The sequence below is a fragment of the Haliotis cracherodii genome, unplaced genomic scaffold (genome assembly GCF_022045235.1).
Source record: "Haliotis cracherodii isolate W230 unplaced genomic scaffold, xgHalCrac1.p SCAF_13, whole genome shotgun sequence".
Taxonomy (NCBI): domain Eukaryota; kingdom Metazoa; phylum Mollusca; class Gastropoda; order Lepetellida; family Haliotidae; genus Haliotis; species Haliotis cracherodii.
The window spans coordinates 22,516,749-22,539,610 of record NW_027266268.1 but is presented as its reverse complement, the minus strand read 5'-3'; positions in this window follow the sequence as shown (position 1 = coordinate 22,539,610).

Genomic DNA, 22,862 nt, shown 5'->3' with positions numbered 1-22,862 from the left:
AGGGCGTGGAGGGTTTGGTAAACAGGAACGGAAAGGTGCTACACCGGGGTATATTGTCACTTTCTATTTTTTTTGTAATTATTAAGATGTCCATCTACACTTTTGTCGCAGAAAGTATCTTTCTATCTTGTCTAAATTAATTTTTAAAAATCGTTGAAAAATGGTCTCCAAAAGTCTGTTGGTGATATTTATAGAAGGCGGCCAATATGGTCTCGAAAAGTAGGTTGGTGATATTTATATAGGGCGTGGAGGGTTTGGAAAACAGGAACGGAAAGGTGCTAAACTGGGGTATATTGTCACTTTCTATTTTTTATAGAGTTATTAAGATGTCCATCTACACTTTTGTCGCAGAAAGTATCTTTCTATCTTGTCTAAATTAATTTTTAAAAATCGTTGAAAAATGGTCTCCAAAAGTCTGTTGGTGATATTTATAGAAGGCGGCCAATATGGTCTCGAAAAGTAGGTTGGTGATATTCATATAGGGCGCGGAGGGTTTGGTAAACAGGAACGGAAAGGTGCTAAACTAGGGTATATTGTCACTTTCTATTTTTTATAGCGTTATTAAGATGTCCATCTACCTTTTTGTTGCAGAAAGTATCTTTCTATCTTGTCTAAATTAATTTTTAAAAATCGTTGAAAAATGGTCTCCAAAAGTCTGTTGGTGATATTTATAGAAGGCGGCCATTATGGTCTCGAAAAGTAGGTTGGTGATATTCATATAGGGCGCGGAGGGTTTGGTAAACAGGAAAGGAAAGGTGCTACACCGGGGTATAATGTCACTTTCTATTTATTTTTTAATTATTAAGATGTCAATCTACACTTTTGTCGCAGAAAGTATCTTTCTAGCTTGTGTAAATTATTTTTTAAAAATCGCTGAATAATGGTCTCCAAAAGTCTGTTGGTGATATTTATAGAAGGCGGCCATTATGGTCTCGAAAAGTAGGTTGGTGATATTTATATAGGGCGTGGAGGGTTTGGTAAACAGGAACGGAAAGGTGCTACACTGGGGTATATTGTCACTTTCTATTTTTTTTGTAATTATTAAGATGTCAATCTACACTTTTGTCGCAGAAAGTATCTTTCAATCTTGTCTAAATTAATTTTTAAAAATCGTTGAAAAATGGTCTCCAAAAGTCTGTTGGTGATGTTTATAGAAGGCGGGCATTTTGGTCTCGAAAAGTAGGTTGGTGATATTCATATAGGGCGCGGAGGGTTTGGTAAACAGGAACGGAAAGGTGCTAAACTGGGGTATCTTGTCACTTTCTATTTTTTATAGCGTTATTAAGATGTCCATCTACACTTTTGTTGAAGAAAGTATCTTTCAATCTTGTCTAAATTAATTGTTAAAAATCGTTGAAAAATGGTCTCCAAAAGTCTGTTGGTGATATTTATAGAAGGCGGCCATTATGGTCTCGAAAAGTAGGTTGGTGATATTCATATAGGGCGCGGAGGGTTTGGTAAACAGGAACGGAAAGGTGCTACACCGGGGTATATTGTCACTTTCTATTTTTTTTTTTAATTATTAAGATGTCCATCTACACTTTTGTCGCAGAAAGTATCTTTCTATCTTGTCTAAATTAATTTTTAAAAATCGTTGAAAAATGGTCTCCAAAAGTCTGTTGGTGATATTTATAGAAGGCGGGCATTATGGTCTCGAAAAGTAGGTTGGTGATATTTATATAGGGCGTGGAGGGTTTCGAAAACAGGAACGGAAAGGTGCTAAGCCAGGATATATTGTCCCTTTCTATTTTTTATAGAGTTATTAAGATGTCCATCTACACTTTTGTCGCAGAAAGTATCTTTCTAGCTTGTCTAAATTAATTTTTAAAAATCGTTGAAAAATGGTCTCCAAAAGTCTGTTGGTGATATTTATAGAAGGCGGGCATTATGGTCTCGAAAAGTAGGTTGGTGATATTTATATAGGGCGTGGAGGGTTTGGAAAACAGGAACGGAAAGGTGCTAAACTGGGGTATATTGTCACTTTCTATTTTTTTTGTAATTATTAAGATGTCAATCTACACCTTTGTCGCAGAAAGTATCTTTTTAGCTTGTGTAAATTATTTTTTAAAAATCGCTGAATAATGGTCTCCAAAAGTCTGTTGGTGATATTTATAGAGGGCGGCCATTATGGTCTCGAAAAGTAGGTTGGTGATATTTATATAGGGCGTGGAGGGTTTGGTAAACAGGAACGAAAAGGTGCTAAACTGGGGTATATTGTCACTTTCTATTTTTTTTGTAATTATTAAGATGTCAATCTACACTTTTGTCGCAGAAAGTATCTTTCTAGCTTGTGTAAATTATTTTTTAAAAATCGCTGAATAATGGTCTCCAAAAGTCTGTTGGTGATATTTATAGAGGGCGGCCATTATGGTCTCGAAAAGTAGGTTGGTGATATTTATATAGGGCGTGGAGGGTTTGGAAAACAGGAACGGAAAGGTGCTAAACTAGGGTATATTGTCACTTTCTATTTTTTATAGAGTTATTAAGATGTCCATCTACACTTTTGTCGCAGAAAGTATCTTTCTATCTTGTCTAAATTAATTTTTAAAAATCGTTGAAAAATGGTCTCCAAAAGTCTGTTGGTGATATTTATAGAAGGCGGGCATTATGGTCTCGAAAAGTAGGTTGGTGATATTTATATAGGGCGTGGAGGGTTTGGTAAACAGGAACGGAAAGGTGCTAAACTGGGGTATCTTGTCACTTTCTATTTTTTATAGCGTTATTAAGATGTCCATCTACACTTTTGTCGCAGAAAGTATCTTTCAATCTTGTCTAAATTAATTTTTAAAAATCGTTGAAAAATGGTCTCCAAAAGTCTGTTGGTGATATTTATAGAAGGCGGCCAATATGGTCTCGAAAAGTAGGTTGGTGATATTCATATAGTGCGTGGAGGGTTTGGTAAACAGGAACGGAGAGGTGCTAAACTAGGGTATCTTGTCACTTTCTATTTTTTATAGCGTTATTAAGATGTCCATCTACCTTTTTGTTGCAGAAAGTATCTTTCTATCTTGTCTAAATTAATTTTTAAAAATCGTTGAAAAATGGTCTCCAAAAGGCTGTTGGTGATATTTATAGAAGGCGGCCATTATGGTCTCGAAAAGTAGGTTGGTGATATTCATATAGGGCGCGGAGGGTTTGGTAAACAGGAAAGGAAAGGTGCTACACCGGGGTATATTGTCACTTTCTATTTATTTTTTAATTATTAAGATGTCAATCTACACTTTTGTCGCAGAAAGTATCTTTCTATCTTGTCTAAATTAATTTTTAAAAATCGCTGAAAAATGGTCTCCAAAAGTCTGTTGGTGATATTTATAGAAGGCGGCCAATATGGTCTCGAAAAGTAGGTTGGTGATATTTATATAGGGCGTGGAGGGTTTGGAAAACAGGAACGGAAAGGTGCTAAACTGGGGTATATTGTCACTTTCTATTTTTTTTGTAATTATTAAGATGTCAATCTACACTTTTGTCGCAGAAAGTATCTTTCTAGCTTGTGTAAATTATTTTTTAAAAATCGCTGAATAATGGTCTCCAAAAGTCTGTTGGTGATATTTATAGAGGGCGGCCATTATGGTCTCGAAAAGTAGGTTGGTGATATTTATATAGGGCGTGGAGGGTTTGGTAAACAGGAACGGAAAGGTGCTACACCGGGGTATATTGTCACTTTCTATTTTTTTTTTAATTATTAAGATGTCCATCTACACTTTTGTCGCAGAAAGTATCTTTCTATCTTGTCTAAATTAATTTTTAAAAATCGTTGAAAAATGGTCTCCAAAAGTCTGTTGGTGATATTTATAGAAGGCGGCCAATATGGTCTCGAAAAGTAGGTTGGTGATATTTATATAGGGCGTGGAGGGTTTGGAAAACAGGAACGGAAAGGTGCTAAACTGGGGTATATTGTCACTTTCTATTTTTTATAGAGTTATTAAGATGTCCATCTACACTTTTGTCGCAGAAAGTATCTTTCTATCTTGTCTAAATTAATTTTTAAAAATCGTTGAAAAATGGTCTCCAAAAGTCTGTTGGTGATATTTATAGAAGGCGGCCAATATGGTCTCGAAAAGTAGGTTGGTGATATTCATATAGGGCGCGGAGGGTTTGGTAAACAGGAACGGAAAGGTGCTAAACTAGGGTATATTGTCACTTTCTATTTTTTATAGAGTTATTAAGATGTCCATCTACCTTTTTGTTGCAGAAAGTATCTTTCTATCTTGTCTAAATTAATTTTTAAAAATCGTTGAAAAATGGTCTCCAAAAGTCTGTTGGTGATATTTATAGAAGGCGGCCATTATGGTCTCGAAAAGTAGGTTGGTGATATTCATATAGGGCGCGGAGGGTTTGGTAAACAGGAAAGGAAAGGTGCTACACCGGGGTATAATGTCACTTTCTATTTATTTTTTAATTATTAAGATGTCAATCTACACTTTTGTCGCAGAAAGTATCTTTCTAGCTTGTGTAAATTATTTTTTAAAAATCGCTGAATAATGGTCTCCAAAAGTCTGTTGGTGATATTTATAGAAGGCGGCCATTATGGTCTCGAAAAGTAGGTTGGTGATATTTATATAGGGCGTGGAGGGTTTGGTAAACAGGAACGGAAAGGTGCTACACTGGGGTATATTGTCACTTTCTATTTTTTTTGTAATTATTAAGATGTCAATCTACACTTTTGTCGCAGAAAGTATCTTTCAATCTTGTCTAAATTAATTTTTAAAAATCGTTGAAAAATGGTCTCCAAAAGTCTGTTGGTGATATTTATAGAAGGCGGGCATTATGGTCTCGAAAAGTAGGTTGGTGATATTTATATAGGGCGTGGAGGGTTTGGTAAACAGGAACGGAAAGGTGCTAAACTGGGGTATCTTGTCACTTTCTATTTTTTATAGCGTTATTAAGATGTCCATCTACACTTTTCTCGCAGAAAGTATCTTTCAATCTTGTCTAAATTAATTTTTAAAAATCGTTGAAAAATGGTCTCCAAAAGTCTGTTGGTGATATTTATAGAAGGCGGCCAATATGGTCTCGAAAAGTAGGTTGGTGATATTCATATAGTGCGTGGAGGGTTTGGTAAACAGGAACGGAAAGGTGCTAAACTAGGGTATCTTGTCACTTTCTATTTTTTATAGCGTTATTAAGATGTCCATCTACCTTTTTGTTGCAGAAAGTATCTTTCTATCTTGTCTAAATTAATTTTTAAAAATCGTTGAAAAATGGTCTCCAAAAGGCTGTTGGTGATATTTATAGAAGGCGGCCATTATGGTCTCGAAAAGTAGGTTGGTGATATTCATATAGGGCGCGGAGGGTTTGGTAAACAGGAAAGGAAAGGTGCTACACCGGGGTATATTGTCACTTTCTATTTATTTTTTAATTATTAAGATGTCAATCTACACTTTTGTCGCAGAAAGTATCTTTCTATCTTGTCTAAATTAATTTTTAAAAATCGCTGAAAAATGGTCTCCAAAAGTCTGTTGGTGATATTTATAGAAGGCGGCCAATATGGTCTCGAAAAGTAGGTTGGTGATATTTATATAGGGCGTGGAGGGTTTGGAAAACAGGAACGGAAAGGTGCTAAACTGGGGTATATTGTCACTTTCTATTTTTTTTGTAATTATTAAGATGTCAATCTACACTTTTGTCGCAGAAAGTATCTTTCTAGCTTGTGTAAATTATTTTTTAAAAATCGCTGAATAATGGTCTCCAAAAGTCTGTTGGTGATATTTATAGAGGGCGGCCATTATGGTCTCGAAAAGTAGGTTGGTGATATTTATATAGGGCGTGGAGGGTTTGGTAAACAGGAACGGAAAGGTGCTACACCGGGGTATATTGTCACTTTCTATTTTTTTTTTAATTATTAAGATGTCCATCTACACTTTTGTCGCAGAAAGTATCTTTCTATCTTGTCTAAATTAATTTTTAAAAATCGTTGAAAAATGGTCTCCAAAAGTCTGTTGGTGATATTTATAGAAGGCGGCCAATATGGTCTCGAAAAGTAGGTTGGTGATATTTATATAGGGCGTGGAGGGTTTGGAAAACAGGAACGGAAAGGTGCTAAACTGGGGTATATTGTCACTTTCTATTTTTTATAGAGTTATTAAGATGTCCATCTACACTTTTGTCGCAGAAAGTATCTTTCTATCTTGTCTAAATTAATTTTTAAAAATCGTTGAAAAATGGTCTCCAAAAGTCTGTTGGTGATATTTATAGAAGGCGGCCAATATGGTCTCGAAAAGTAGGTTGGTGATATTCATATAGGGCGCGGAGGGTTTGGTAAACAGGAACGGAAAGGTGCTAAACTAGGGTATATTGTCACTTTCTATTTTTTATAGAGTTATTAAGATGTCCATCTACCTTTTTGTTGCAGAAAGTATCTTTCTATCTTGTCTAAATTAATTTTTAAAAATCGTTGAAAAATGGTCTCCAAAAGTCTGTTGGTGATATTTATAGAAGGCGGCCATTATGGTCTCGAAAAGTAGGTTGGTGATATTCATATAGGGCGCGGAGGGTTTGGTAAACAGGAAAGGAAAGGTGCTACACCGGGGTATAATGTCACTTTCTATTTATTTTTTAATTATTAAGATGTCAATCTACACTTTTGTCGCAGAAAGTATCTTTCTAGCTTGTGTAAATTAATTTTTAAAAATCGCTGAATAATGGTCTCCAAAAGTCTGTTGGTGATATTTATAGAAGGCGGCCATTATGGTCTCGAAAAGTAGGTTGGTGATATTTATATAGGGCGTGGAGGGTTTGGTAAACAGGAACGGAAAGGTGCTACACTGGGGTATATTGTCACTTTCTATTTTTTTTGTAATTATTAAGATGTCAATCTACACTTTTGTCGCAGAAAGTATCTTTCAATCTTGTCTAAATTAATTTTTAAAAATCGTTGAAAAATGGTCTCCAAAAGTCTGTTGGTGATGTTTATAGAAGGCGGGCATTTTGGTCTCGAAAAGTAGGTTGGTGATATTCATATAGGGCGCGGAGGGTTTGGTAAACAGGAACGGAAAGGTGCTAAACTGGGGTATCTTGTCACTTTCTATTTTTTATAGCGTTATTAAGATGTCCATCTACACTTTTGTTGAAGAAAGTATCTTTCAATCTTGTCTAAATTAATTGTTAAAAATCGTTGAAAAATGGTCTCCAAAAGTCTGTTGGTGATATTTATAGAAGGCGGCCATTATGGTCTCGAAAAGTAGGTTGGTGATATTCATATAGGGCGCGGAGGGTTTGGTAAACAGGAACGGAAAGGTGCTACACCGGGGTATATTGTCACTTTCTATTTTTTTTTTAATTATTAAGATGTCCATCTACACTTTTGTCGCACAAAGTATCTTTCTATCTGGTCTAAATTAATTTTTAAAAATCGTTGAAAAATGGTCTCCAAAAGTCTGTTGGTGATATTTATAGAAGGCGGGCATTATGGTCTCGAAAAGTAGGTTGGTGATATTTATATAGGGCGTGGAGGGTTTCGAAAACAGGAACGGAAAGGTGCTAAACTGGGGTATATTGTCACTTTCTATTTTTTATAGAGTTATTAAGATGTCCATCTACACTTTTGTCGCACAAAGTATCTTTCTATCTTGTCTAAATTAATTTTTAAAAATCGTTGAAAAATGGTCTCCAAAAGTCTGTTGGTGATATTTATAGAAGGCGGCCATTATGGTCTCGAAAAGTAGGTTGGTGATATTTATATAGGGCGTGGAGGGTTTGGAAAACAGGAACGGAAAGGTGCTAAACTGGGGTATATTGTCACTTTCTATTTTTTTTGTAATTATTAAGATGTCAATCTACACCTTTGTCGCAGAAAGTATCTTTTTAGCTTGTGTAAATTATTTTTTAAAAATCGCTGAATAATGGTCTCCAAAAGTCTGTTGGTGATATTTATAGAGGGCGGCCATTATGGTCTCGAAAAGTAGGTTGGTGATATTTATATAGGGCGTGGAGGGTTTGGTAAACAGGAACGAAAAGGTGCTAAACTGGGGTATATTGTCACTTTCTATTTTTTTTGTAATTATTAAGATGTCAATCTACACTTTTGTCGCAGAAAGTATCTTTCTAGCTTGTGTAAATTATTTTTTAAAAATCGCTGAATAATGGTCTCCAAAAGTCTGTTGGTGATATTTATAGAGGGCGGCCATTATGGTCTCAAAAAGTAGGTTGGTGATATTTATATAGGGCGTGGAGGGTTTGGAAAACAGGAACGGAAAGGTGCTAAACTAGGGTATATTGTCACTTTCTATTTTTTATAGAGTTATTAAGATGTCCATCTACACTTTTGTCGCAGAAAGTATCTTTCTATCTTGTCTAAATTAATTTTTAAAAATCGTTGAAAAATGGTCTCCAAAAGTCTGTTGGTGATATTTATAGAAGGCGGCCATTATGGTCTCGAAAAGTAGGTTGGTGATATTTATATAGGGCGTGGAGGGTTTGGTAAACAGGAACGGAAAGGTGCTAAACTGGGGTATCTTGTCACTTTCTATTTTTTATAGCGTTATTAAGATGTCCATCTACACTTTTGTCGCAGAAAGTATCTTTCTATCTTGTCTAAATTAATTTTTAAAAATCGTTGAAAAATGGTCTCCAAAAGTCTGTTGGTGATATTTATAGAAGGCGGCCAATATGGTCTCGAAAAGTAGGTTGGTGATATTCATATAGTGCGTGGAGGGTTTGGTAAACAGGAACGGAAAGGTGCTAAACTAGGGTATATTGTCACTTTCTATTTTTTATAGAGTTATTAAGATGTCCATCTACCTTTTTGTTGCAGAAAGTATCTTTCTATCTTGTCTAAATTAATTTTTAAAAATCGTTGAAAAATGGTCTCCAAAAGTCTGTTGGTGATATTTATAGAAGGCGGCCATTATGGTCTCGAAAAGTAGGTTGGTGATATTCATATAGGGCGCGGAGGGTTTGGTAAACAGGAAAGGAAAGGTGCTACACCGGGGTATATTGTCACTTTCTATTTATTTTTTAATTATTAAGATGTCAATCTACACTTTTGTCGCAGAAAGTATCTTTCTATCTTGTCTAAATTAATTTTTAAAAATCGCTGAAAAATGGTCTCCAAAAGTCTGTTGGTGATATTTATAGAAGGCGGCCAATATGGTCTCGAAAAGTAGGTTGGTGATATTTATATAGGGCGTGGAGGGTTTGGAAAACAGGAACGGAAAGGTGCTAAACTGGGGTATATTGTCACTTTCTATTTTTTTTGTAATTATTAAGATGTCAATCTACACTTTTGTCGCAGAAAGTATCTTTCTAGCTTGTGTAAATTATTTTTTAAAAATCGCTGAATAATGGTCTCCAAAAGTCTGTTGGTGATATTTATAGAGGGCGGCCATTATGGTCTCGAAAAGTAGGTTGGTGATATTTATATAGGGCGTGGAGGGTTTGGTAAACAGGAACGGAAAGGTGCTACACCGGGGTATATTGTCACTTTCTATTTTTTTTGTAATTATTAAGATGTCCATCTACACTTTTGTCGCAGAAAGTATCTTTCTATCTTGTCTAAATTAATTTTTAAAAATCGTTGAAAAATGGTCTCCAAAAGTCTGTTGGTGATATTTATAGAAGGCGGCCAATATGGTCTCGAAAAGTAGGTTGGTGATATTTATATAGGGCGTGGAGGGTTTGGAAAACAGGAACGGAAAGGTGCTAAACTGGGGTATACTGTCACTTTCTATTTTTTATAGAGTTATTAAGATGTCCATCTACACTTTTGTCGCAAAAAGTATCTTTCTATCTTGTCTAAATTAATTTTTAAAAATCGTTGAAAAATGGTCTCCAAAAGTCTGTTGGTGATATTTATAGAAGGCGGCCAATATGGTCTCGAAAAGTAGGTTGGTGATATTCATATAGGGCGCGGAGGGTTTGGTAAACAGGAACGGAAAGGTGCTAAACTAGGGTATATTGTCACTTTCTATTTTTTATAGAGTTATTAAGATGTCCATCTACACTTTTGTCGCAGAAAGTATCTTTCTATCTTGTCTAAATTAATTTTTAAAAATCGTTGAAAAATGGTCTCCAAAAGTCTGTTGGTGATATTTATAGAAGGCGGCCATTATGGTCTCGAAAAGTAGGTTGGTGATATTTATATAGGGCGTGGAGGGTTTGGAAAACAGGAACGGAAAGGTGCTAAACTGGGGTATATTGTCACTTTCTATTTTTTTTGTAATTATTAAGATGTCAATCTACACTTTTGTCGCAGAAAGTATCTTTCTAGCTTGTGTAAATTATTTTTTAAAAATCGCTGAATAATGGTCTCCAAAAGTCTGTTGGTGATATTTATAGAGGGCGGCCATTATGGTCTCGAAAAGTAGGTTGGTGATATTTATATAGGGCGTGGAGGGTTTGGTAAACAGGAACGGAAAGGTGCTACACCGGGGTATATTGTCACTTTCTATTTTTTTTGTAATTATTAAGATGTCAATCTACACTTCTTTTGCAGAAATGATCTTTCTAGCTTGTCTAAATTAATTTTTAAAAATCGTTGAAAAATGGTCTCCAAAAGTCTGTTGGTGATATTTATAGAAGGCGGCCAATATGGTCTCGAAAAGTAGGTTGGTGATATTTATATAGGGCGTGGAGGGTTTGGAAAACAGGAACGGAAAGGTGCTAGACTGGGGTATATTGTCACTTTCTATTTTTTATAGAGTTATTAAGATGTCCATCTACACTTTTGTCGCAGAAAGTATCTTTCTATCTTGTCTAAATTAATTTTTAAAAATCGTTGAAAAATGGTCTCCAAAAGTCTGTTGGTGATATTTATAGAAGGCGGCCATTATGGTCTCGAAAAGTAGGTTGGTGATATTCATATAGGGCGCGGAGGGTTTGGTAAACAGGAACGGAAAGGTGCTACACCGGGGTATATTGTCACTTTCTATTTTTTTTTTAATTATTAAGATGTCAATCTACACTTTTGTCGCACAAAGTATCTTTCTATCTTGTCTAAATTAATTTTTAAAAATCGTTGAAAAATAGTCTCCAAAAGTTTGTTGGTGATATTTATAGAAGGCGGCCAATATGGTCTCGAAAAGTAGGTTGGTGATATTCATATAGGGCGCGGAGGGTTTGGTAAACAGGAACGGAAAGGTGCTAAACTAGGGTATATTGTCACTTTCTATTTTTTATAGAGTTATTAAGATGTCCATCTACCTTTTTGTTGCAGAAAGTATCTTTCTATCTTGTCTAAATTAATTTTTAAAAATCGTTGAAAAATGGTCTCCAAAAGTCTGTTGGTGATATTTATAGAAGGCGGCCATTATGGTCTCGAAAAGTAGGTTGGTGATATTCATATAGGGCGCGGAGGGTTTGGTAAACAGGAAAGGAAAGGTGCTAAACTGGGGTATATTGTCACTTTCTATTTTTTATAGAGTTATTAATATGTCCATCTACACTGTTGTCGCAGCAAGTATCTTTCTATCGTGTCTAAATTAATTTTTTTAAATCGTTGAAAAATGGTCTCCAAAAGTCTGTTGGTGATGTTTATAGAAGGCGGCCATTATGGTCTCGAAAAGTAGGTTGGTGATATTCATATAGGGCGCGGAGGGTTTGGTAAACAGGAACGGAAAGGTGCTAAACTGGGGTATCTTGTCACTTTCTATTTTTTATAGAGTTATTAAGATGTCCATCTACACTTTTGTCGCAGAAAGTATCTTTCTATCTTGTCTAAATTAATTTTTAAAAATCGTTGAAAAATGGTCTCCAAAAGTCTGTTGGTGATATTTATAGAAGGCGGCCATTATGGTATCGAAAAGTAGGTTGGTGATATTCATATAGGGCGTGGAGGGTTTGGTAAACAGGAAAGGAAAGGTGCTACACCGGGGTATATTGTCACTTTCTATTTTTTATAGAATTATTAAGATGTCCATCTACACTGTTGTCGCAGCAAGTATCTTTTTATCGTGTCTAAATAATTTTTTAAAATCGTTGAAAAATGGTCTCCAAAAGTCTGTTGGTGATGTTTATAGAAGGCGGCCATTATGGTCTCGAAAAGTAGGTTGGTGATATTCATATAGGGCGCGGAGGGTTTGGTAAACAGGAACGGAAAGGTGCTAAACTGGGGTATATTGTCACTTTCTATTTTTTATAGAGTTATTAAGATGTCCATCTACACTTTTGTCGCAGAAAGTATCTTTCTATCTTGTCTAAATTAATTTTTAAAAATCGTTGAAAAATGGTCTCCAAAAGTCTGTTGGTGATGTTTATAGAAGGCGGCCATTATGGTCTCGAAAAGTAGGTTGGTGATATTTATATAGCGCGCGGAGGGTTTGGTAAACAGGAACGGAAAGGTGCTACACCGGGGTATATTGTCACTTTCTATTTTTTTTGTAATTATTAAGATGTCAATCTACACTTCTTTTGCAGAAAGTATCTTTCTAGCTTGTCTAAATTAATTTTTAAAAATCGTTGAAAAATGGTCTCCAAAAGTCTGTTGGTGATATTTATAGAAGGCGGCCATTATGGTCTCGAAAAGTAGGTTGGTGATATTCATATAGGGCGCGGAGGGTTTGGTAAACAGGAAAGGAAAGGTGCTAAACTGGGGTATATTGTCACTTTCTATTTTTTATAGAGTTATTAATATGTCCATCTACACTGTTGTCGCAGCAAGTATCTTTCTATCGTGTCTAAATTAATTTTTTTAAATCGTTGAAAAATGGTCTCCAAAAGTCTGTTGGTGATGTTTATAGAAGGCGGCCATTATGGTCTCGAAAAGTAGGTTGGTGATATTCATATAGGGCGCGGAGGGTTTGGTAAACAGGAACGGAAAGGTGCTACACCGGGGTATCTTGTCACTTTCTATTTTTTATAGAGTTATTAAGATGTCCATCTACACTTTTGTCGCAGAAAGTATCTTTCTATCTTGTCTAAATTAATTTTTAAAAATCGTTGAAAAATGGTCTCCAAAAGTCTGTTGGTGATATTTATAGAAGGCGGCCATTATGGTCTCGAAAAGTAGGTTGGTGATATTCATATAGGGCGTGGAGGGTTTGGTAAACAGGAAAGGAAAGGTGCTACACCGGGGTATATTGTCACTTTCTATTTTTTATAGAGTTATTAAGATGTCCATCTACACTGTTGTCGCAGCAAGTATCTTTTTATCGTGTCTAAATAATTTTTTAAAATCGTTGAAAAATGGTCTCCAAAAGTCTGTTGGTGATGTTTATAGAAGGCGGCCATTATGGTCTCGAAAAGTAGGTTGGTGATATTCATATAGGGCGCGGAGGGTTTGGTAAACAGGAACGGAAAGGTGCTAAACTGGGGTATATTGTCACTTTCTATTTTTTATAGAGTTATTAAGATGTCCATCTACACTTTTGTCGCAGAAAGTATCTTTCTATCTTGTCTAAATTAATTTTTAAAAATCGTTGAAAAATGGTCTCCAAAAGTCTGTTGGTGATGTTTATAGAAGGCGGCCATTATGGTCTCGAAAAGTAGGTTGGTGATATTTATATAGGGCGCGGAGGGTTTGGTAAACAGGAACGGAAAGGTGCTACACCGGGGTATATTGTCACTTTCTATTTTTTTTGTAATTATTAAGATGTCAATCTACACTTCTTTTGCAGAAAGTATCTTTCTAGCTTGTCTAAATTAATTTTTAAAAATCGTTGAAAAATGGTCTCCAAAAGTCTGTTGGTGATATTTATAGAAGGCAGCCATTATGGTCTCGAAAAGTAGGTTGGTGATATTCATATAGGGCGCGGAGGGTTTGGTAAACAGGAACGGAAAGGTGCTACACCGGGGTATATTGTCACTTTCTATTTTTTATAGAGTTATTAAGATGTCCATCTACACTTTTGTCGCAGAAAGTATCTTTCTATCTTGTTTAAATTAATTTTTAAAAATCGTTGAAAAATGGTCTCCAAAAGTCTGTTGGTGATGTTTATAGAAGGCGGCCAATATGGTCTCGAAAAGTAGGTTGGTGATATTTATATAGGGCGCGGAGGGATTGGAAAACAGGAACGGAAAGGTGCTAAACTGGGGTATATTGTCACTTTCTATTTTTTATAGAGTTATTAAGATGTCCATCTACACTTTTGTCGCACAAAGTATCTTTCTATCTTGTCTAAATTAATTTTTAAAAATCGTTGAAAAATGGTCTCCAAAAGTCTGTTGGTGATATTTATAGAAGGCGGCCATTATGGTCTCGAAAAGTAGGTTGGTGATATTCATATAGGGCGCGGAGGGTTTGGTAAACAGGAACGGAAAGGTGCTACACCGGGGTATATTGTCACTTTCTATTTTTTTTTTAATTATTAAGATGTCCATCTACACTTTTGTCGCAGAAAGTATCTTTCTATCTTGTCTAAATTAATTTTTAAAAATCGTTGAAAAATGGTCTCCAAAAGTCTGTTGGTGATATTTATAGAAGGCGGCCATTATGGTCTCGAAAAGTAGGTTGGTGATATTCATATAGGGCGCGGAGGGTTTGGTAAACAGGAACGGAAAGGTGCTACACAGGGGTATATTGTCACTTTCTATTTTTTTTTTAATTATTAAGATGTCAATCTACACTTTTGTCTCAGAAAGTATCTTTTGATCTTGTCTAAATTAATTTTTAAAAATCGTTGAAAAATGGTCTCCAAAAGTCTGTTGGTGATGTTTATAGAAGGCGGCCATTATGGTCTCGAAAAGTAGGTTGGTGATATTCATATAGGGCGCGGAGGGTTTGGTAAACAGGAACGGAAAGGTGCTAAACTGGGGTATATTGTCACTTTCTATTTTTTATAGAGTTATTAAGATGTCCATCTACACTTTTGTTGCAGCAAGTATCTTTCTATCGTGTCTAAATTAATTTTTAAAAATCGTTGAAAAATGGTCTCCAAAAGTCTGTTGGTGATGTTTATAGAAGGCGGCCATTATGGTCTCGAAAAGTAGGTTGGTGATATTCATATAGGGCGCGGAGGGTTTGGTAAACAGGAACGGAAAGGTGCTAAACTGGGGTATATTGTCACTTTCTATTTTTTATAGAGTTATTAAGATGTCCATCTACACTTTTGTCGCAGAAAGTATCTTTCAATCTTGTCTAAATTAATTTTTAAAAATCGTTGAAAAATGGTCTCCAAAAGTCTGTTGGTGATATTTATAGAAGGCGGCCATTATGGTCTCGAAAAGTAGGTTGGTGATATTTATATAGGGCGTGGAGGGTTTGGAAAACAGGAACGGAAAGGTGCTAAACTAGGGTATATTGTCACTTTCTATTTTTTATAGAGTTATTAAGATGTCCATCTACCTTTTTGTTTCAGAAAGTATCTTTCTATCTTGTCTAAATTAATTTTTAAAAATCGTTGAAAAATGGTCTCCAAAAGTCTGTTGGTGATGTTTATAGAAGGCGGCCAATATGGTCTCGAAAAGTAGGTTGGTGATATTCATATAGGGCGTGTAGGGTTTGGTAAACAGGAACGGAAAGGTGCTAAACTGGGGTATATTGTCACTTTCTATTTTTTATAGAGTTATTAAGATGTCCATCTACACTTTTGTCGCAGCAAGTATCTTTCTATCGTGTCTAAATTAATTTTTAAAAATCGTTGAAAAATGGTCTCCAAAAGTCTGTTGGTGATGTTTATAGAGGGCGGCCATTATGGTCTCGAAAAGTAGGTTGGTGATATTTATATAGGGCGTGGAGGGTTTGGTAAACAGGAACAGAAAGGTGCTAAACTGGGGTATCTTGTCACTTTCTATTTTTTATAGAGTTATTAAGATGTCCATCTACACTTTTGTCTCAGAAAGTATCTTTTGATCTTGTCTAAATTAATTTTTAAAAATCGTTGAAAAATGGTCTCCAAAAGTCTGTTGGTGATGTTTATAGAAGGCGGCCATTATGGTCTCGAAAAGTAGGTTGGTGATATTCATATAGGGCGCGGAGGGTTTGGTAAACAGGAACGGAAAGGTGCTAAACTGGGGTATATTGTCACTTTCTATTTTTTATAGAGTTATTAAGATGTCCATCTACACTTTTGTTGCAGCAAGTATCTTTCTATCGTGTCTAAATTAATTTTTAAAAATCGTTGAAAAATGGTCTCCAAAAGTCTGTTGGTGATGTTTATAGAAGGCGGCCATTATGGTCTCGAAAAGTAGGTTGGTGATATTCATATAGGGCGCGGAGGGTTTGGTAAACAGGAACGGAAAGGTGCTAAACTGGGGTATATTGTCACTTTCTATTTTTTATAGAGTTATTAAGATGTCCATCTACACTTTTGTCGCAGAAAGTATCTTTCAATCTTGTCTAAATTAATTTTTAAAAATCGTTGAAAAATGGTCTCCAAAAGTCTGTTGGTGATATTTATAGAAGGCGGCCATTATGGTCTCGAAAAGTAGGTTGGTGATATTTATATAGGGCGTGGAGGGTTTGGAAAACAGGAACGGAAAGGTGCTAAACTAGGGTATATTGTCACTTTCTATTTTTTATAGAGTTATTAAGATGTCCATCTACCTTTTTGTTTCAGAAAGTATCTTTCTATCTTGTCTAAATTAATTTTTAAAAATCGTTGAAAAATGGTCTCCAAAAGTCTGTTGGTGATGTTTATAGAAGGCGGCCAATATGGTCTCGAAAAGTAGGTTGGTGATATTCATATAGGGCGTGTAGGGTTTGGTAAACAGGAACGGAAAGGTGCTAAACTGGGGTATATTGTCACTTTCTATTTTTTATAGAGTTATTAAGATGTCCATCTACACTTTTGTCGCAGCAAGTATCTTTCTATCGTGTCTAAATTAATTTTTAAAAATCGTTGAAAAATGGTCTCCAAAAGTCTGTTGGTGATGTTTATAGAGGGCGGCCATTATGGTCTCGAAAAGTAGGTTGGTGATATTTATATAGGGCGTGGAGGGTTTGGTAAACAGGAACAGAAAGGTGCTAAACTGGGGTATCTTGTCACTTTCTATTTTTTATAGAGTTATTAAGATGTCCATCTACACTTTTGTCTCAGAAAGTATCTTTTGATCTTGTCTAAATTAATTTTTAAAAATCGTTGAAAAATGGTCTCCAAAAGTCTGTTGGTGATGTTTATAGAAGGCGGCCATTATGGTCTCGAAAAGTAGGTTGGTGATATTCATATAGGGCGCGGAGGGTTTGGTAAACAGGAACGGAAAGGTGCTAAACTGGGGTATATTGTCACTTTCTATTTTTTATAGAGTTATTAAGATGTCCATCTACACTTTTGTTGCAGCAAGTATCTTTCTATCGTGTCTAAATTAATTTTTAAAAATCGTTGAAAAATGGTCTCCAAAAGTCTGTTGGTGATGTTTATAGAAGGCGGCCATTATGGTCTCGAAAAGTAGGTTGGTGATATTCATATAGGGCGCGGAGGGTTTGGTAAACAGGAACGGAAAGGTGCTAAACTGGGGTATATTGTCACTTTCTATTTTTTATAGAGTTATTAAGATGTCCATCTACACTTTTGTCGCAGAAAGTATCTTTCAATCTTGTCTAAATTAATTTTTAAAAATCGTTGAAAAATGGTCTCCAAAAGTCTGTTGGTGATATTTATAGAAGGCGGCCATTATGGTCTCGAAAAGTAGGTTGGTGATATTTATATAGGGCGTGGAGGGTTTGGAAAACAGGAACGGAAAGGTGCTAAACTAGGGTATATTGTCACTTTCTATTTTTTATAGAGTTATTAAGATGTCCATCTACCTTTTTGTTTCAGAAAGTATCTTTCTATCTTGTCTAAATTAATTTTTAAAAATCGTTGAAAAATGGTCTCCAAAAGTCTGTTGGTGATGTTTATAGAAGGCGGCCAATATGGTCTCGAAAAGTAGGTTGGTGATATTCATATAGGGCGTGTAGGGTTTGGTAAACAGGAACGGAAAGGTGCTAAACTGGGGTATATTGTCACTTTCTATTTTTTATAGAGTTATTAAGATGTCCATCTACACTTTTGTCGCAGCAAGTATCTTTCTATCGTGTCTAAATTAATTTTTAAAAATCGTTGAAAAATGGTCTCCAAAAGTCTGTTGGTGATGTTTATAGAGGGCGGCCATTATGGTCTCGAAAAGTAGGTTGGTGATATTTATATAGGGCGTGGAGGGTTTGGTAAACAGGAACAGAAAGGTGCTAAACTGGGGTATCTTGTCACTTTCTATTTTTTATAGAGTTATTAAGATGTCCATCTACACTTTTGTCGCAGAAAGTATCTTTCTATCTTGTCTAAATTAATTTTTAAAAATCGTTGAAAAATGGTCTCCAAAAGTCTGTTGGTGATATTTATAGAAGGCGGGCATTATGGTATCGAAAAGTAGGTTGGTGATATTTATATAGGGCGTGGAGGGTTTGGAAAACAGGAACGGAAAGGTGCTAAGCCAGGATATATTGTCCCTTTCTATTTTTTATAGAGTTATTAAGATGTCCATCTACACTTTTGTCGCAGAAAGTATCTTTCTATCTTGTCTAAATTAATTTTTAAAAATCGTTGAAAAATGGTCTCCAAAAGTCTGTTGGTGATATTTATAGAAGGCGGCCAATATGGTCTCGAAAAGTAGGTTGGTGATATTTATATAGGGCGTGGAGGGTTTGGAAAACAGGAACGGAAAGGTGCTAAACTGGGGTATATTGTCACTTTCTATTTTTTATAGAGTTATTAAGATGTCCATCTACCTTTTTGTTTCAGAAAGTATCTTTCTATCTTGTCTAAATTAATTTTTAAAAATCGTTGAAAAATGGTCTCCAAAAGTCTGTTGGTGATGTTTATAGAAGGCGGCCAATATGGTCTCGAAAAGTAGGTTGGTGATATTTATATAGGGCGTGGAGGGTTTGGAAAACAGGAACGGAAAGGTGCTAAACTGGGGTATATTGTCACTTTCTATTTTTTATAGAGTTATTAAGATGTCCATCTACACTTTTGTCGCAGAAAGTATCTTTCTATCTTGTCTAAATTAATTTTTAAAAATCGTTGAAAAATGGTCTCCAAAAGTCTGTTGGTGATATTTATAGAAGGCGGGCATTATGGTCTCGAAAAGTAGGTTGGTGATATTTATATAGGGCGTGGAGGGTTTGGTAAACAGGAACGGAAAGGTGCTAAACAGGGGTATCTTGTCACTTTCTATTTTTTATAGCGTTATTAAGATGTCCATCTACACTTTTGCCGCACAAAGTATCTTTCAATCTTGTCTAAATTAATTTTTAAAAATCGTTGAAAAATGGTCTCCAAAAGTCTGTTGGTGATATTTATAGAAGGCGGCCAATATGGTCTCGAAAAGTAGGTTGGTGATATTTATATAGGGCGTGGAGGGTTTGGAAAACAGGAACGGAAAGGTGCTAAACTGGGGTATATTGTCACTTTCTATTTTTTTTGTAATTATTAAGATGTCCATCTACACTTTTGTCGCAGAAAGTATCTTTCTATCTTGTCTAAATTAATTTTTAAAAATCGTTGAAAAATGGTCTCCAAAAGTCTGTTGGTGATGTTTATAGAAGGCGGCCATTATGGTCTCGAAAAGTAGGTTGGTGATATTTATATAGGGCGTGGAGGGTTTGGAAAACAGGAACGGAAAGGTGCTAAACTGGGGTATATTGTCACTTTCTATTTTTTATAGCGTTATTAAGATGTCCATCTACACTTTTGTTGCAGAAAGTATCTTTCTATCTTGTCTAAATTAATTTTTAAAAATCGTTGAAAAATGGTCTCCAAAAGTCTGTTGGTGATGTTTATAGAAGGCGGCCATTATGGTCTCGAAAAGTAGGTTGGTGATATTCATATAGGGCGTGGAGGGTTTGGTAAACAGGAACGGAAAGGTGCTAAACTGGGGTATATTGTAACTTTCTATTTTTTATAGAGTTATTAAGATGTCAATCTACACTTTTGTCGCAGAAAGTATCTTTCTAGCTTGTCTAACTTAATTTTTTTAAAATCGTTGAAAAATGGTCTCCAAAAGTCTGTTGATGGTATTTATAGAAGGCGGCCATTATGGTCTCGAAAAGTAGATTGGTGATATTTATATAGGGCGTGGAGGGTTTGGAAAACTGGAACGGAAAGGTGCTAAACCGGGGTATATTGTCACTTTCTATTTTTATTTAAATTATTAATATGTCCATCTACACTTTTGTCGCAGAAAGTATCTTTCTAGCTGGTCTAACTTATTTTTAAAAAATCGTTGAAAAATGGTCTCCAAAAGTGTTATATGGGGGTGGCCATGTTTGTCTCGAAAAGTAGGTTGGTAATGTTTATATAGGGCGTGGGAGCTTTGGAAAATAGGTGTTAAACCGTGGTATATTGTTACCTTCTATCTTTTTTAGAACTTCTTAGATGCCAATCTACACATTTGTCGCTGAACGTACCCTTCTGTCTCGTCTAAAGTCATTGTTAAACTATTAATATGTCGGACTACTTAAAAGGTATATGAACCTGTGACCTCTTATGCTGTGATCTGTTCCAGGATCAAAAACTGTTTTTTCAGCTCTAATACACCATTTTTCAGCCATCTGTGACTCTTGAGGTAGTTGTCCGATTTCTCTCAATGTTCGATGCCATTGTGGGTTATATACAGACTCAATGGTCTGAAGATTTAAGACCTATATATATAAATTAATTAATTAAAACTGATTGAACGTGTTGTTCCCAAACAGTCCAAGGAATGCATGATATTTTGGAGTCTTTAAGTCCTAGGTCACATGGGGTGGCAGCTATATCAGATTCATGATTGAAAGTATGTTTGGAACTAGAATGCAGTCTAGAGTGTCTGAATGCATGGTCAACAACATTTAAAGCACGGAGCCGTGAGCCTCGGAGCTAGATTTTTTTTGGAGGGTATGGTCGGTGTGTTATTGCTAAAGACAACCGCGATCACGAAACGCGTTGTCGGGTATTTGTTTCATCATATTTGCACAATTGTAATATTACTCTACGGCATAATTTATTCTTTGATGGCCTTATTCAGCCTCATTGGATGGTTTTAGAAGTGGTATGAAAATGACCTCTGAAAGCCTGACTATTTAAATAGTGTCACATACAGACCCTGACAAAAGAAAATGTGGGTTTCACCGAAGTGGTGAATGGTGGTACACATGTATGGCATATTGGGAAATGAAAATGTAGAGACGTCCACTGTGGGTATGATAAGAGGTGTAACCACGGTAATCTTTTAAGATTACAATTTGTACCAGGAAATACTTTAAAAACAATTGCCTCAACTTCTACACACAAAATAATGATTAAAGGACGTGTTGGATGTGGTGAAAATATTGCGTTGGGAAAGAAAGTCGGACCCTCCTATTAGAATGGGTTTTTTTCTATGAAGCAGGGTGAAAATGTGTAAGATGAAAATAAAATTATTTTATTTTAGTGGTTGTTAATGCTATTGGGAAACATTGTACTTTCTTAAATAAGAATGAAATAACAAACACGTCCTAAATATGAAACTTGGCATAAAATTGCGAAACAATATACATACTTCTAGCCTCTATACACATTAAAATTCTCACATAGATATTCCTCACCACACTAAATGGGAACAAGGAGAATTCCTAGACACTCCAAAATCGAAGACAAAATTCAGGGAACTCGTAGACAAAAGACATATGGTAGGGAAATATACTCATCTATTGATTTATTACATATAGATATTGAATTATTATGTGGCAAATGTATTTCAAATAGTAAGTTTTAAATGACAATAATATTATTGCTATCATCTTGTCCCTCTCTGCTTGGATATACATGTATGTACCTATTTACAAAGGATACTGCTAATGCTCAAAGGATACTGCTAATGCTTTCATAACAAAAGTACGGTAATCCCCTATTCATCACTTACGGGGTTATTAATTTATTTACAAAGAGGCCTTACCATATCTTTTATTAAACACTTTTGAAATTAAAAAAAACAACAACATATGCAAACGAAACACTCAGAAACATAAACGAGACCGGTATGGCGATCAGTGATAATAATAATAATGCTAAGATTACTTATCATCATTTAATTCCAATATCTAACTCCACTCCCGGTTTGTCTTGGAGGTGGCGGTGTCTACGAATTCACCGCATCCGTCCGTATTATAACATTTCTTGTTTGCCAGGCGACAGAGCGATAACAGCGCACATGTATCAGCCGAACGCACATAGAATAACAGTCAAACTGAGTTGTACGCGCGATACGAAGAGCTATACCACTCGATAAAAGCGGTACGCTTCCTTGGTCTCGAAAAGTATGTAAAATAGCGACGACCTCATTTGAATGAACCGCTTCCGGTTATTTGAAATTAAAAAGTTAGATTGGTATTAAAACGGAAAAGAATCTCTTACGCTCGGGTAATCTATACGACTGTGCAGCAGCTTATGTGTTACATTTGTTATAAGTATTATCTTTCTCAACGATGACTTTTCATTAATAGATTTCTTACATATCTTAATTTGAACTCGCAGCTGTAGATCTACAAAATTTTTGGTCAAAAGGGTAGATCTAGTACTTATCAGTTCATGGGAGAAAAGAAGTTTCATTGTTCAATGGAACTGTCTCTGTGCCTAGGATCCAAACTATTCTTTCGATATGTTTTGTTTTATTCGTTTCATTCATAGTTTCTAATATTGTGTTTAGTTCCTAGACTGGTACACTGTCTACTGACTACACATGGTAGTGCAGCGAGAAGCGCAAGCGCTCTAGGACAAGGTAAACCAGTCTAATTTAGTTCCACTTGTTCAAGTTATCTCCCTTCCACTAACCAAGAACATCGCAAGAAACATGAAATATCGCGCGAAGTTTCGTAAAATGTATTTCTTAACTACTTTCACAGAGATCTTAATATTTATTGCACGATACAATTCTCTCTTCTAATTTTTGTTATCCTGATGCTGATTTCATGTGGTATAGAGCTGGCTAGTCTTGATTTTATATGATCTGGATTGGTTTTGGTTTCATCAAATATCCCACAGTCATGGTGCAGG